At 48.2% G+C, this 14,717-nt stretch overlaps 1 long non-coding RNA gene across 2 annotated transcripts; it reads right to left on the bottom strand.

Annotated features, from left to right (window-relative positions):
• Positions 1 to 366: 366 nt before the first annotated feature.
• On the bottom strand, positions 367 to 9,738 carry LOC138923643 (uncharacterized). Of its 2 annotated transcripts, XR_011437558.1 has the most exons (4): positions 9,619 to 9,738; positions 8,206 to 8,364; positions 3,529 to 4,475; positions 367 to 1,303 (listed from the first exon to the last, which is right to left on the bottom strand). It is a non-coding gene; the product is annotated as an uncharacterized lncRNA (long non-coding RNA). The 2 variants fall into 2 exon arrangements; XR_011437555.1 differs by lacking the exon at positions 9,619 to 9,738 and having other exon boundaries at positions 8,206 to 8,412.
• Between the last annotated feature and the right edge of the window lie 4,979 nt (positions 9,739 to 14,717).

Raw genomic sequence — 14,717 nt, 5'->3', positions numbered from 1 at the left:
GAGAACCCTTGCCGATGAGGTAGCTTGTCACCCTCAGGCTTTCGAACAGACCTCCACCCCCTCCCCACCCCCAGTGGGAGGTGAGGACGTTCCAGGAGGTGGTGCGACCTGAGTCTCCACCGACTCCAGTGCCCACGGCTTGGGACAGGAAGGCCAGGCCCCTGCTCACCCTCTCACTAGCACCAGCCACACACCCCTGGCCACTCCGACCCACACACTTCGTCCTCCTTTGCCTCATGTCTTCGGACAGGGCCCTTGGGCCACCACGCTTCGCCCACCGGGACCCTCGGGCGGGGAAGAACCTAGAAATTCCCCAGCCCTGGAATTTCAGGTCTGAGACAAACTGGGCACCTTCGTGCCTCCACGCCCACTCTTGTTATTTTATTAACAAAAATCAAAACCAAAACGCCTTGAAATTTTAACGAGACCGCCTTCCCGGAGAAGCTACTCAGAGGCAGCAAAATTCCATAGCTGGGGGCCGGGAGTTGAGGGGAGAAAGGGTTCCCTGACGTGTTCGACGTAGCTGAGTCATCCCGAGAGCGGGGTTAGTGAAGAGAGGGTGCTAGTATGTGCTGCGGGTCCAGGCCGAGGTGCCAGCCCCGCTCCGGGAATAAATGTCCCTCCCGCGACGCGCCCCCGGGCTCCCTCCGGCTTTTTCCTGAACTGCCGGGTATCCCCAGCTCCTCGACCGGCTGCCGCCGAAGCCAGGGCGGAGCGCCGCGTGTCCGCCAGGCGGCGCTGCGGGGCCTGGTCGAGCGAGAAAGACGCGCGGGCCGCCGACTGGGTGGTCATCTGAGATCCCGCGCCTGCACCTTCCCGCTGCTTCCAAGAGCGGTGTCCCGGAGTCCCCTCATTGTAGCTCCTCGCTTCTCTCCTCCTGCGAACCAGGTCCTCTGCGCTTCTCCACCTGCTCTAGCTTAAGCTGTTGTGTTTCTCTTGCTCTTTCTCCGTCCGAACGGAGTTGGCTCAGGTGTCACGGGCCCCTCCCCAACCCAGGGAGCTCCCACCGCCACCCTTGAGGCTCCGACAGGTCACCCTTTCTGTCATACTGAGGTGGTCCCCACACATTCATGCACTCATTCACTCTCTCATTCACTGGTCGTTTCCTAAGGCCTACCTCTTGCCGAGGGCTGTCCATCTCTTTACTTGCTCCTGACTCAGGTGGAGAAACTGAGGCTAAGTCCTGGAAGTCAGTGGCAAGGCCAGCAGAGAAAGCCCATGCCTTTCCCTCCATTCAGCTCCTGCTTCCATCCGTGCCTCTGGTGGTGACACTGAGTGACCCAGTGTCTTAGTGCTGGGTGGTCTTTAAGCAGTAAGGAAAGACACATCAAAAAAAGCCCTCTAATTGATTAACTCCCTGTGCTTTGCAAAATGTGTAAAAGTCACCCAGAAGGTGGAGCCTGTCCCTGCAAGACCATCTGACAGCCTCTTCTGCACATGCTGACTTAGGGTTCCTGACCAACTGTGGCTAGAGGCCTGGTCGTCCTCAGAGTGACTGCAAAGCTCCGGCTGACTTGCTTGCTCTTTTTGGACTGTGTCCAGCCCATAATATCCCATTTAAACTTCATAACAATTCCAGGAGGTTGTTAGAATCATTAGGCCCATTTTATAGATGAGGAAACAGAGGCTCAGCAGAGGAAGGATACTAGCTTGAGGTCACACAACTAGCAGGTGATGAAGTCTATGCAGAGATTCTTCCCTGGCTGCTCTCACTTGAGAGGATCTTAAAGTATAACAAGGCCTAGGAACCAGAGGCTCTGATTCAACTGGGGGAGTGTGGTGCACATAACTTTTTTTTTTAAGTTCTCAGTGTTATTGTTTCTATTTTACTTTTTATTATGGAGATTTTCAAACATACACAGAGGTAGAGAGAATGGTATAATAGACCTCCGTAAATCCATCACCCAGCCTCAAGAGTTACCAACTCGTACGTAGGCAATCTTGTTTCTCCTCTACCACCTCCAACTGACCGCTCCCTGCCCGCCCTCCCCTGCCCACATTATTTTGAAGTGAATACAGACATTTCACCTCCTCCGGTATCTGTCATTTCTAGCTGGGGTTTGAACCCACATCAAAGCTGGCTCCCCATCCACGGCTCATCCCACTGCTCTGCCTTAGTCGAGGCTGGGTAAAGTTAAGGACGTTGTTCAATTTCAGTTAAGGCTGGGGGTTGAACCTACTTCTATCAGACCCAGAGCCCAAGAACTTCACCCTACCCTATGCTGGGGATCCCCAAAGTCCCAGGGACACTGAGCGCTCTCTGCCCAGTGTGACCCCAGCTCTCCCCCAGGGGTGTCTGGGCTGTGAAGACTTGAGCCCCTGATGGGGCAGCAGCACCTGGTGAGGACACTCACAGCACAAGGGGCATTCTGAGAGTGAGAACAACTTAAAGCCATATGGTGCAGTGGAAAGAGGACAAATTTGGGGTCAGGCTCATCTAAATCAAACTTTTAGCTCCACCACTGGCTCAACTATATCACTCAGTTTCTCTGAGCCTCAGTTTCCCCATCTGTAAAATGGGGACATTGGTACCAACCTAATGAGGTTCTTGTGAGGCTCAAATGAAATAATAAATGTGAAAAGGCCCAACCTACTGTCTGGCCCATACTGGCTCTTAGTAAAGACGGGTTTCTTTCTTTTCTTCCCAAAGTCTCATTTCATTATAACCAGCCCTCTTGCTCAAGAGCTAACTGTGGCCCACCAGTTCAAATTCTCACTCCCCACCTGGCCATCAGAGTGCCTGTAATCACGGCTCATCTTCTGACCTGACCCCTCTTTGCCTGTCCTACCTTGTGTCTCACCAGTCCTCATAGTTTAGAGCCTCTGCCAGCCAGCTAGCCCCCCAACACTTTGGTTGGTTGTGCTCACCATACATGCCTACCCTGGCATGGCTTCCGCCCTCCCCTTCCCTCAACACTCTCTCAGGACTCGTCTCTTCCAGGAAGCCCTCCAAGTCTTTCCCCCACTGCACACTGATTTCTCCTCCCTTTGCATTCACTCAGCACTTAATGAAAAGGTAGGGGATAGAGGCTTAAGGCCACTGGACTAGGGATAAGGACACTTGGGCTTCAGTGGTGTCTCTTCACAGTTGTGTGACCACAGACAAGTCGCTTCTGGCCTCTGTGAAACTGATCTCCAAAACGGATATGGGGCTGTGCATACCATGAGTGAGCAGCACGTTTGCCAACAATAATAATGTTAATAAGTAGCATATATTACTATTCCAGGCATTCATCTAGTCCTATTACTATCACTGTTCCATTTTACGGGTGAGGAAACTGACAGCTAGAGAGAAGTGACATGTCCGTTCTCTGGGTCTGGAGTCTTTAATCACTGTACTACACTGTGCTGGTCCTTGTTCCTAGAATCTTTGTCCTCTGCCTTCTTTTCCTGATTACCAGAAACTCAAAACTCATGCTTCAAACGTCAGGGCAGTGTTGCGTCCTCCTGGAAGCCTCCCAGGCCCTTCCCATTGGATTCAGTGGCTTTCTCTTTGCTCCCGTAGCACCTGTCCATCCACCATCATACCTGCTTTACATTTTCCTGACAGCCTGGACTCTGAGGCGCTGGAGAGGAGGGAGTGTCTCCTGCACCTATTTCTGGTCCTGGCAGCTAGCATGGCACCTGGAACGTAGCAGATGGTCAATAAATGTTAGAGGGAAGGAGGAAAAGGGAAAGAAAGAAGAGAGAGAGAAAGAGAGAGGAAGACAGAGGAAAACAACTAAAAAGGAGAGGAAAGATGTGAAAGAATTGGGCCCTCTTGGGCGAGATGACCCTTCCAAAGACGGTAGGAGGAAAAGTAGCAGTGGCCTTAGAGGAAATTTGAACATGTTTACCCACAGCCAAAACTCAGCATTGGACGATTCCATGCATCAGTTAGAAATTGCCTTTGCTGACAATAACAAAGACCTCTAAATAGAGGCTTAAAGAAGATAAAATGTTCTCCTCTCTCAGTCTGCAGGTGGGCAGTCCAGGCTAAGAGTGGCCCTTGATCCTCAAGGACCCAGGGTCCTTCTGTCTTTGCCTGTGCCAGCCCGACCAGGAAGATTTCATCTTCAGGTTATTTCTGAGTCCAAGATGGCTGCTTGAGCTCAGCTACCATCACCTCATTCCAAACAACAGGAAGGAGGAGTGAAAAGAGGTAAATGGTCCCCTCCTCTTTAATGAGTCTCTCTAGAATCCACCTACAATTCTTTAGCTCATATCTCATTGGATAGAACTTAGTCACATGGCCATGCTTAGCTGCAAGGGAGGCTGGGAGATTAATGTTTAGCTGGGCACACTGCTGCCTCAAATAAATTCAGGGTTCTATTACTCAAGGGAGCAAGAAGGGTAAGAGTTGAAATAGAACATTAGCAGACTCCCCTGCAATCCACAGATGGGGTCACCCAGAACCAGAGTCAGAAGAGAGCCCTCTTGATTGCGGCCTTCCAGGGGGTCACTGGACGGTGCTTCTACCTCTCAACTCCAGAGTCCTGTGGAGACAGTGGGCAGGGGTGGTACTCAGTAAGCCCTCAGAAGTTGTAATTCAAGGTTGGTGGGTTTTGTTCCTTTTAGGTGCCTGGAGTTGTATGCTGCAATGAGTTATATAAAGTGCTTTGGTTAGAGAGCTATTCATTTTGACCCTGCACCCCACACATGACACCAAGCCAGGAAGAAAGGATCATCTTTTACAAAAATGAAAACAAAAACAACTGGGTGAAAAAGGAGGAAAGGGGGTAGCTTTGTAAACCTACCTCTCACCCACTTCCACGTTATTGACAAAAACCTGAATACAGCCTCCAACTCAAAATGGAGGCAAACAGATGCTAAATCAACTTTGCACTCACCTTACCCTACATAATTCTGGTGTAACTACAGAAACCTAAAAGAAACAAAACACAACCCAGAAGAACACAAATGGTATCACTGAATCACAGCAACACTGGAGCGAGTTTAATCCCGCCGTCTGCACAGCAGGACTCGCAGGGCACACCTGTGCTGGGTCCGGGAGGGAGTGGGCAGGGGAAGCAGACTTGGGGGGGAAGAAGAGACTCTCGGCACTGGAAGGGGCAAAGAGAAAACAGGAGTGGGGACATGCGAATGTGAGCTTTCTGGTTGCCCTGTTGCTTCTTCAGCCCTAGGTCTCAACAAGGAGGACATTTCAGACTTCTCTGCTGACCCATTCGCGGGTCCCTCTGTGTCTCTGCCACTCTTTTCTCACACACTTTACAAACATCTCCTCTCCCCTATATCCCTCAGAAGCAATCCCTGTGGTGTGGGAATTCTACACCCTCCACATCACCACTTCTTAAGCCTTTTGTGGATTGAGGGAAGGATGCAGAAACCACAGCCTTTTTTTGAGAATCCGATAAAAGCTACGGCCGCTTTTTATAGAAATAAGTACACATATTCAACTTTAGAAAAATAATTTCAAGAAGTTCATGGTCCTGCTGATTTAAAATCCTTGATCTTGAAGGAAATCCAAGATTAAACAGAAAAAGAGCAAGCCCTTGGGAAATGCCTGGAGGGACTATGGGTTTTCCTTTCTAAATTATTCTGATCAAGGCGACATTCCAACTACTCTGTGTGATTAACTGTAATAAATAACAGTTATGTCAATCTCCCACAGGCCAGTGTTAACCTGTGCAACCTTCATAAGAACTCTATGAAGCGGGCACTATCATTAGCCCCACTTTATAGTTGAGAAAACTGGGGCACAGAGAGGTGAAGTGACTTGCCCAAGGTCACACAGCCAGGAAGTGGCAGAGCTGGGATTCTGTTATAGGCTGTTAGACTCCAGGGCCATTAATTTCATGCTTTCACCACTGCTTAGTGGCCTTTACCTTTCTGTACGCTGAAGCCACACACATCTGCCTTTCTTCCCTAACGCAGGTGTCAGGCCCCACCCAATGGTATGCTAGAATCAGCTCATACTGGCTCACAAGAGCCAATTGTGCATATCTTTTCCCAACTCCTCATTCTGTGGTGTTATGTCAATAGCTTGAAATCAGCCATGGTGGGAGTATTTACACCACAGCAATTGGCAAACACTACAAGTGAAGGCTTTTCTCCTCAGAGAGCTGTCTGTTAAATATTCACTAGCACACTACTGGAACCACCTATTCTAGCCTCACTCAGATGGCTGCAACCTACAGATTCAGCTGCCCAAGCCCTGAATCAGCAGGAAGCAGGGACCCTCCTCGTTGCCGGTGAGGAGGATTTGGATGTGGTCTGCTGCCCCCGGGCTCAGTGTGTGGGGTATTTAGGGAGAAGGTAGCCTCCCCCTCTGACCCACTGTATGCAGGCCATCTTCAAACTGCCCTCGGAAAGTTCTGTCTCCTAGAAGCCAAGTCTGGTCATCTGGGGGCCTGGACTCCTACTCCTACAGTTCCAGATCCGTTACACCAGGCAGACTGACCCCGGGGGGTGATTCTGGCAGCCCTTCTGTTGTGTGGAGCCCTTGGTTGCTTAGAAGCGCCTGCAGCCTGCCCAGCTCTGTATGCCTAACACTGGACCCTTGGCTTTTGATGCCAGCTGGCCAGATCTGGTTTGGCTCTGCTTCTTTGGGGTTAGCCACAGGTAGCTGGCCCCTGTTTCCAGCCCCGCCCTCTCTTCCACCTTCTGGGAGCATCCAGCAAACTGCCTGGTTGGGGCCAAGCCAGTCGTGACAATGCACATTCTCTGACATTTGTCCACAGGGAAACCTTGCTATCTGACAGCAAGGATTCCAGGGGTCTAGGCCTAGAATGGAAACTGTCCTGGTGCTCTCTCACCAGTCAGAGTCTCTGGCTACAGGAAAGAAATCAGATTATTATGATTACCATTTAGGGAGCATTTTCCTTGTGCCAAGAGCTTTATATTATCTTTTTTAATCCATACAAGATCTCTAAGAGATAAGTAGTATATTAATCTCGTGTTATAAGAGAGATAACTGAGATTCAGAGAAGTTAAGTGACATGCCTGAAGTCACACAGCTAACAGGTAGTGGGTTGAAATTCAAGGCAGAGCTGACTCACTCCAAAGCCCATGCCTATGAAAGCTGTCACTTTGTCTCACAGGTACTGCTCTCAGAGCTGATAGAATGTCCATGGCTGCTCCTTCCCCTGCCCCCAGGGACCTGTGGGAAGGCAGCTCCTCTTGTCTCCCCTGGGATTCCCTGAGGAAGTTCCCATAGCGAGAGGGAAGACAACTTGGTCACTTGTGGCAAGACTACTGCCCAGTCAAAGTTGTCATCCTCCAGACATGGAAAGTAAGTGTTCACTGGCAAGCACGTAATGAGGACCTGCTGCATACACAGCACTCTCTTAGGCATGGAGGTATTGGGAAGATGACCCGCACTTGGTGTCTGCCCTCAGATGACTTACTGTCCAGTCCAGTGGGTCACAGAAACAACTGTCGCCTTACTGTGGGCTGTGGTTAGGGCTATAATCAGTGGAGGCATGGCATTAATTCCAATAGAAGGATGTGTAAATCATCTAGGAGGAGGCAGCCCTTGATCTGAGCTTGAACAATGAATAGGTATTTGATGGGTGGAAAATGGGGGGATTTGGGGAACCAGGAGGAGGGACCAGCAGGATCAAAGACATGGAGGCAGGACAGCCCTTGAGGGTGCTTGATAGGGATGTGGCTGTAGCAGAGGAAGTGGGTGGGAACGTGGTGGAAACAGATGGTGTTCTGTTCTTTTTTTCTTCTTCTTCTTCTTCTCCCCAAAGCCCCCTAGTACATAGTTGTATATTCTAGCTGTATGTCCTTCTGGTTCTGCTATGTGGGACGCCACTTCAGCATGGCCTGGGAGTGGTGCAACATCTGCGCCCAGGATCTGAACTGGCGAAATCCTAGGCCACGGCAGCGGAGCGCATGAACTTAACGACTCAGCAAGGGGGCCAGCCCCTGTCCTGTTCTTTGATAAGCAATGGGGAGCCACCAGAGGTCTTTGAGCAGAGGAGTACCATTATGGGATGAAACAATGAGAGACTGGAAACAAAGAGACCAATTCGAGGTCAAGTGGTTAAGACAAGAGAAGGAGAGAGCTGGAAGCAGAGGACAGGCTGCAGGACGGGCAAAGAAAGACACTTCCAGGGCACAGGAAAGAGGTAGAGTAGACTGGACTCAGTGAAGAGCAGGGGCTGGAAAGGCAAGAGGGAAGGCAAATATGACCCTGAGGCCTTTAGCCTATGTTATTGGACTACGCTGCTGGAACAGAGAGACCCCCAAGTACAGTACCTTAAGTCAGATGGGAGTTTCTTTCAGGACTCTGTTATCTGTTGGTGAGGCTGGCCTGCTCCATGACGTCATTCAGGGACCCAAGTTCCTTCCATCTAGGTGATCCTTCATCCCCCAGGATATTGTGCTCATTGGTGTGATCAAACGTGGGCACTATTCCTACCCATGGGAAGAGGAGAGGGAGGAAGTACAGGGCAAATGATGTCCTTTTGAACAAGTGAGGAAGAAGTTGCTCATAGTCACCTGGCCACACCCAGCTGCAAGGGAGGCTGTGAAATGTAGTTTCTGCTCTGGTGGCCATGTGCAAGGAAGACAGGGAGAATAGATTTGGGGATGGAGGGCTAACCAGGACTCGGCCACATCTGGAGCCCTGGAAGAAATTCCAAGGGAGAGCAGGCTTTGGCAGGGAGATGTCAAGTGTGGGTTTTGTAGGGGTTGAGTTTCTGCTGCCTGCAGTGGATCAGGGCTGGAGATGTAAATTTGTGAGCTGTAAGCAGAGAAGAGAGAGCTGAAACCTGGGGTATGAGAGATATGTACCCAGCGAGAGAAAATAGAAGAAGAAAATTAGACTAAGGGTGGAGCCTGAAACTCTTGAGGAGGGCTTACAAAGAATAGTCACTTTGTCAACAGTATTTTTGAAAGATGGTGGCACCAGTATATCCCATCCCATGTACTCTTCTTACACTACGAAGTTGATACTTCTCCCTCGGCAGGTGGAGTCTACATTCCCTCCCCTTGAATCTGGGCAGGACTATGATCAGGGCAGAAGTGATGCTATGTGATTTCCAAGGACAGGCAAGACGGCCTTCTCTAGGGATGCTCACCCTTGGAACCCTCTGCTGTGGGGAAGCCAAGCAGCCACACAGACAGACCACATGTAGATGTTCCAGCAATAGCCCTAGCTGAAGTCTTGGCCAACAGTGGCATCATCTGTCAGCATGGAGTGAGGAGACTCAGAAGATTCCAGCCCCCAGCCTTCAGGCTGCCCCATCTGACCCTGAGTGGAGCAGAGATGAGCCCTCCCCACTAAGCCCCACCCAAACTGCCAATTTATAAACAAAATGAATGTTGTTATTTTATTAAGCCACTAAATTTTGGAGTCTTTGTCTTGTAACAATAGGTAACTAATTCAGGACAGAATCCCTTTTCCCATCCTAGGAGAAGGCCCCAAACCACACAGAAAAGGGTGACCCCAGGTTGACCTTGCCACTTTCATACTTCTCTTCCTGTTTGTCTCTTGCCTGTCCCTTCTCCAGCCATGACATTTCCCTTTATCTGTCTTCCTGGCCGCTGGCTGTCTGCTTTGACCAGCCTCTGGACCCCCAGGATGCCTGCCTCTCTGGCCCTTCTCAGGCTGTGGGCCCTTGGCTTGGCTCCACAGCCCACCCCACAAAGGATATTCCCAGGCCACACCTCTTCTCCTTTTCTATCCCCAGAGGGCTGAGAGGGTGGTCTGGTGGCAGAGAAGTGGAAGGACAGTGTGTCTTCGAACGCAAAGGATGGAAAGTTCTCCATGTTCCCTCTGAGGTATTCATTTCCCCTTAGGATGTAGGGAACAAATGTCAAGCTTGGAGAGATGGAGGGATAAAGGTCACAGAGGAATCCTTTGTGACCAAGAGGCAGGCCCAGGGGACTGAGGATAGGGAGGTAGTCAGAGGCACCGCACCCTGAGGGGACAAGAGACCTCAGAGAGACCATGGCTCCAATGCCAGGAGTCCCCAACAAGGTGGTGAGGGGATGCTTTGGTAGAGGAGTGGGCATGGCTGCACAGCCAGAGCATTACTAGGGTACACTGTGAAATGTTTATCACAATCAAGTTAATTAACACATCCATCACCTCACATAGTTGCCTTGTGTATGTGTCTGTGTCATAAAAACACTTAAGATCTACTCTTTTAGCAAATTTCAAGTATACAGTATTATTGACTATAATCACCATGTTGTACATTAGATCCCCAGAACTTATTCATCTGATAACTCTAAGTTTGCACTCTTTGACCAATATCTCCTCATTTTCCCCACCCTCCAGCCCTAGGCAACTGCCATTTTACTCTTTGCTTCTGTGAGTTTGACTATTTTAGATTCTTCACATATGTGGTCTCATGTAGTATCTGTCCTTTTGTGTCTGGCTTAGCATAATACTTTCTGGGTTCATCCATGTTGTTACAAACGTCAGGATTTCCTTCTTTTTTATGGGTGAATAATATTCCAGTGTGTATGTGTGTGTATCACATTCTCTTTATCCATTTATCCATCCATGGACATGTATGTTTATTCCACATCTTAGCTATCTTGAATAATGCTGCAATGAACATGTAAGTGCAGATTTCTTTCAAAGATACTAATTTCATTTCCTTCAGATGTATACCCAGAAGTGGGATTGCTGGATCATATGGTAGTTCTATTTTTAGTTTTTTGAGGAAACTCCATACTGCTTTCCATAATGGCTGTACCAACTTACATTCCCAGCAAGAAGTGTACAAAGGTTCTCCTTTTTCCACGCTCAAACCAATGTTTGTTATCTCATCTTTTTGATAAGAGCCATCCTAACAGGTGTGAGGTGATATCTCATTGTGGTTTTGATTTGCATTTCCCTGATGATTAGCGATGTTGAGCAATTTTCACATACCTGTTGAACATTTGTATGTCTTCTTTGGAAAAATGTCTATTCAGGTCCTTTGCCCATTTTTAAATTGGTTGTTTGTTTTTTTGCTATTGAATTGTGTGAGTTCCTTATATATTTTGAATATTAACCCCTTATCAGATATATGGTTTGCAAATATTTTCTCCCATTCTGTAGCTTGCCTTTTCATTTTGTTGATTGTTTCCTTTGCTGTAATCAGTTTTTTAGTTTGATGTAATCCCACTTGCCTATGTTTGCTTTTGTTGCCTGTGTTTTGGTGTCATATTCAAAAAAGTCATTACCAAGACCAAGTCGAGGAGCTTTTTCCTTATATTTTCTTCTAAGAGTTTTGTAGCATCAAGGCTTACGTTCAAGTCTGTAGTTAATTTTTGTGTACGTTGTAAGATAAAGGTATGTCAATTTCTTGGGGGTTTACCCCTAGACCTGTATCAAATTCTATACATCCCAGGACTGTGGACAAAGTACCTCCATCTATGCACTGTGAGATTTCAAAACTAGGGTCAATGCCTGCCAGGCCAGGGTCTGGCCACGGATAAAATAACTCACGTGCTGATTGACTGATAGATCAATTAAGCACCTGACAGATTGACAAATCAATGGCTGATGGACAGACCAGCAGCCTGGCTGGCTAAGGACTGGGTTTGCACCTTATATGTCGTTATTCCAACTGACTCAGAGTAGATGCTGAGTAAATGGCTGCCATATTAGTCATATGACCCCACTAGCATCAAGAGAGGCTGGGAAATGTAGCCTTTATTTTATTAAAATCAGTTACAAATCAGGGTTCTCGTACAGGAAAAATGGGAGAATGGGAATTGGAGGGCCACTAGTGGTCTCTGTATAAGGACACAGCGATGAGTTCTGGTTAAGTTATACAGACACTTGAGGGCCACATCTCAAGTTTAGAAGTGAAACTGCACAGAGCTCTGGAATTTTGGAGTTACCTCATCTGCAGAGCTTTCAAAGGGCCACAGTTTCTCCCCTTTACGCATTGGTGTCCTAGGGAGATACTGAGCTGAGAAGCAGAGAGAGACCACTTTGCCCTTTGAAATGGTTGCTTTCCATTTCCACAGCCCTGGCCTTGAGGAAGTAGAGTCTAATTCTTCCTCAATTCTACTCATCACAAAATCTTATTTAAATTCCTATTGGGGACCTGGCCTCAGTGCTCCTGATTACTGTTGATCCTAATTCTTTGCAGACAGGGGCCATTCAGTGTCACAGGCTTCAATTCAGGAGTAAGAAGCAAAAGTTCTGGAAATTCTCCCTCCTTGCCCCTTTGCTGAAATGGCTTCACATTGAGCCAAATAGTAAGCTCAGCATATAGGTACTGTGCCAAGATCCCAGCCCCATTGCCTGGGTTCAAATTCCAGCTCCGTCATTGGCTGGCTCTGTGACCTTGGGCACATCACTTAACCTCTCCCCAAACCTCTGTTTCCTTAACTATAACATGGGATGAGAATACTAATGCCAACCTCATAGGGTTGTGTCAGTTGTGAGAACAGGACCTGGAAGGTGGTAAGCACTCAAAAACTCAGGTGTTATTAGAAATGTAGACAATTGTTTCAGGCCTCTGTTTTCTGCTTCCCCAGATTTTTGAGAGGTAAACAGCCTGTCTTTTCCATTTCATGGGCTCCCTCGCTCTCCCCTAAGCACAGAGTAGAGAATCCTGCTGCCAGGTCAGTCTGGGTTCAGAGTTGGCATGGAGTGAGCAGGTCTGTGGTTTACACACTTTTCTTCTGATCCAGGTGCCAGGTGCTCTCCTCTCTTCCCCCAGCTTCAGCCACATCTCACCCAGAGGTGCTGAGGTGGCAGTTGCTGTGCTGTGGGCATGTGGTGCACACCCCTCCCACTCTTCTTTGAAGAAGCATGGCTGGGGGTGAAGGACCTAAGGCACAGGTCCCCTACACACCTTGCATTCAGATTGCCCCTCTCCCAGAGCAAAGGATAACGGGGTGAAAATGAAATTTGCTTCCAAGCTTCCCTCTGATTCCTTGAATGTCACTTTTCTGTGTATTTATGGTAATCATCCCAGCAACAAAAACAGTGACTTGACTGTCTAAATAATAAGGTAATTTGTTACAGCTAATTACTCAAGGACTTCCTTAATCTCAATTAAAAGATCCAAGAGGATTCCTGCCTCCCCCCATCCCTGAAGATCCCCCTAAAGTATTCTGGATCACAGATTAAGGGGGAGCCAAGAATGGTCCATGCTGGGCAGAACTGCTAAAATCTATCCCAGCAACATGAACCAGTGATTTATTGTGACATGGAATGTGGGACATTTCCCCAGCTTTTGTGATTGTGGTAATGAAGCTGTAAACCAAATAGCATGAAATGAGGCAAGGCCTTACAATTTAATCAGCTCGTAAACAGATCTACTGCATCAAGCAAATGACATTATTATCCATCTGAAGTAAATCATGCTAATCTCGGGAGATAAAATCAACATCGTTAATGGTCACATGTCATATTCATCAACACTAAACCATCCCCTTTGACAGATTAATCCTAACTACAGCTCCCAGGATGTATGGTAATAGGGCTTGGAGCATGCATTTCACTCCGTGCCAGGCTAACCAGCACTCTTAGGCTGCTATTACAAATAATTTTTTTATTGATTTACATATTTTAAAATGCATTTAAGGTGAGGCACCATTAAAAACCCTGTCACCCACCCATATTTCTTCCCTACATTCCCAGACTTTATTAATAGGAATGGGAAGACAAATGCAGGAAGCCTTATAAATACTTTGTTTAGGGCACTGTTAGGGGTAATTAAGATCAGGACTTGGTTTTCTGGGGGAGGGACAGGATAGGAAGAACGGACCCTCTTGTGGTTCAGGGATAAAGGGAAATTGCATCTTCCTTTGCTTCCTGTTTTCCCTAGAGATGCCAAGAAGAAGGGAGAAGATTCTCCCCCAAATCTGCTCTCAGAGCCTTCCCTTACCCCCTTTCTCTCACACCCTACCTCCACCCCATCAACTCAGTCCTGTGGTATGTGCATCTGTGCTTGTATTTTGGTCATTGTATACTGCCTGCTGACTTCGAACGCCAAATGTGTTTATTTATCATGAGGCTGACCTAGGATGAATGCTCCTGGAAAAGTGTCCACTATTCAAAATGTCACTTCCCTTCAACAGGCCGTGCATTATATTGACAGGCATACTTTCGGAGGCCCCTGAATGACGAGGACGGATAGAGCGCTTCCATGGCAGCTGGCACTGCCGCCCGGGCTGAGTGAGTGGGTGAGTGAGTGAGTGAGAGGCTATGAGTGAGTGAGTGAGTGAGTGAGAGGGTGAGTGAGTGAGTGGGTGCCCACATGATCTCCACCCTCCCCCAGGAGCATAGAAGCAGTGGGAAGCAGGACTGTGACAGGAGATGCCCCATGGAAACTTTCAGGGCTGCATTTCTCAGTGGCAAGCACCTTATCCCAGCCAACCTTCCAATGGGCATATTTGAGGGGCTTCCTGTCCAGCTGTAGAGCCAGTAGGGGATGAAGGAAGGGATAGAGGATGTTATCTTCCTTTCGAGTGAAGATGGTGGGGGTCCCTGGACCACGACTTTTGGTCATGTAGACCTCGCATTGCACAATGGCACTCGCAGGAATTATTCAGTGCAGCAACCCTGAGGTCATCACTGAGTCATGCCCACATCAACCTGGACAGAAATCCAGGAAGCAGATGGATTTTGGTGGAAAATGTACCAGAATCAAGCTATTAAACTTAACTGAAGCACTTCTCTTGATGCACTGAAAAGACCCCACCACAGCATAAGTGGACTGAGGCAAGACTCAGACACTTCCAGAGCCCCCAAAGCAGCCTTCATACAGCCCTTCTCTTGCTGTGATTTATTTCAGAGATGGGATGTT

This window comes from Equus caballus, chromosome 1 (assembly GCF_041296265.1).
Source record: "Equus caballus isolate H_3958 breed thoroughbred chromosome 1, TB-T2T, whole genome shotgun sequence".
In the NCBI taxonomy this organism is placed as follows: domain Eukaryota; kingdom Metazoa; phylum Chordata; class Mammalia; order Perissodactyla; family Equidae; genus Equus; species Equus caballus.
This window is presented reverse-complemented; position numbering and strand designations above follow the sequence as displayed.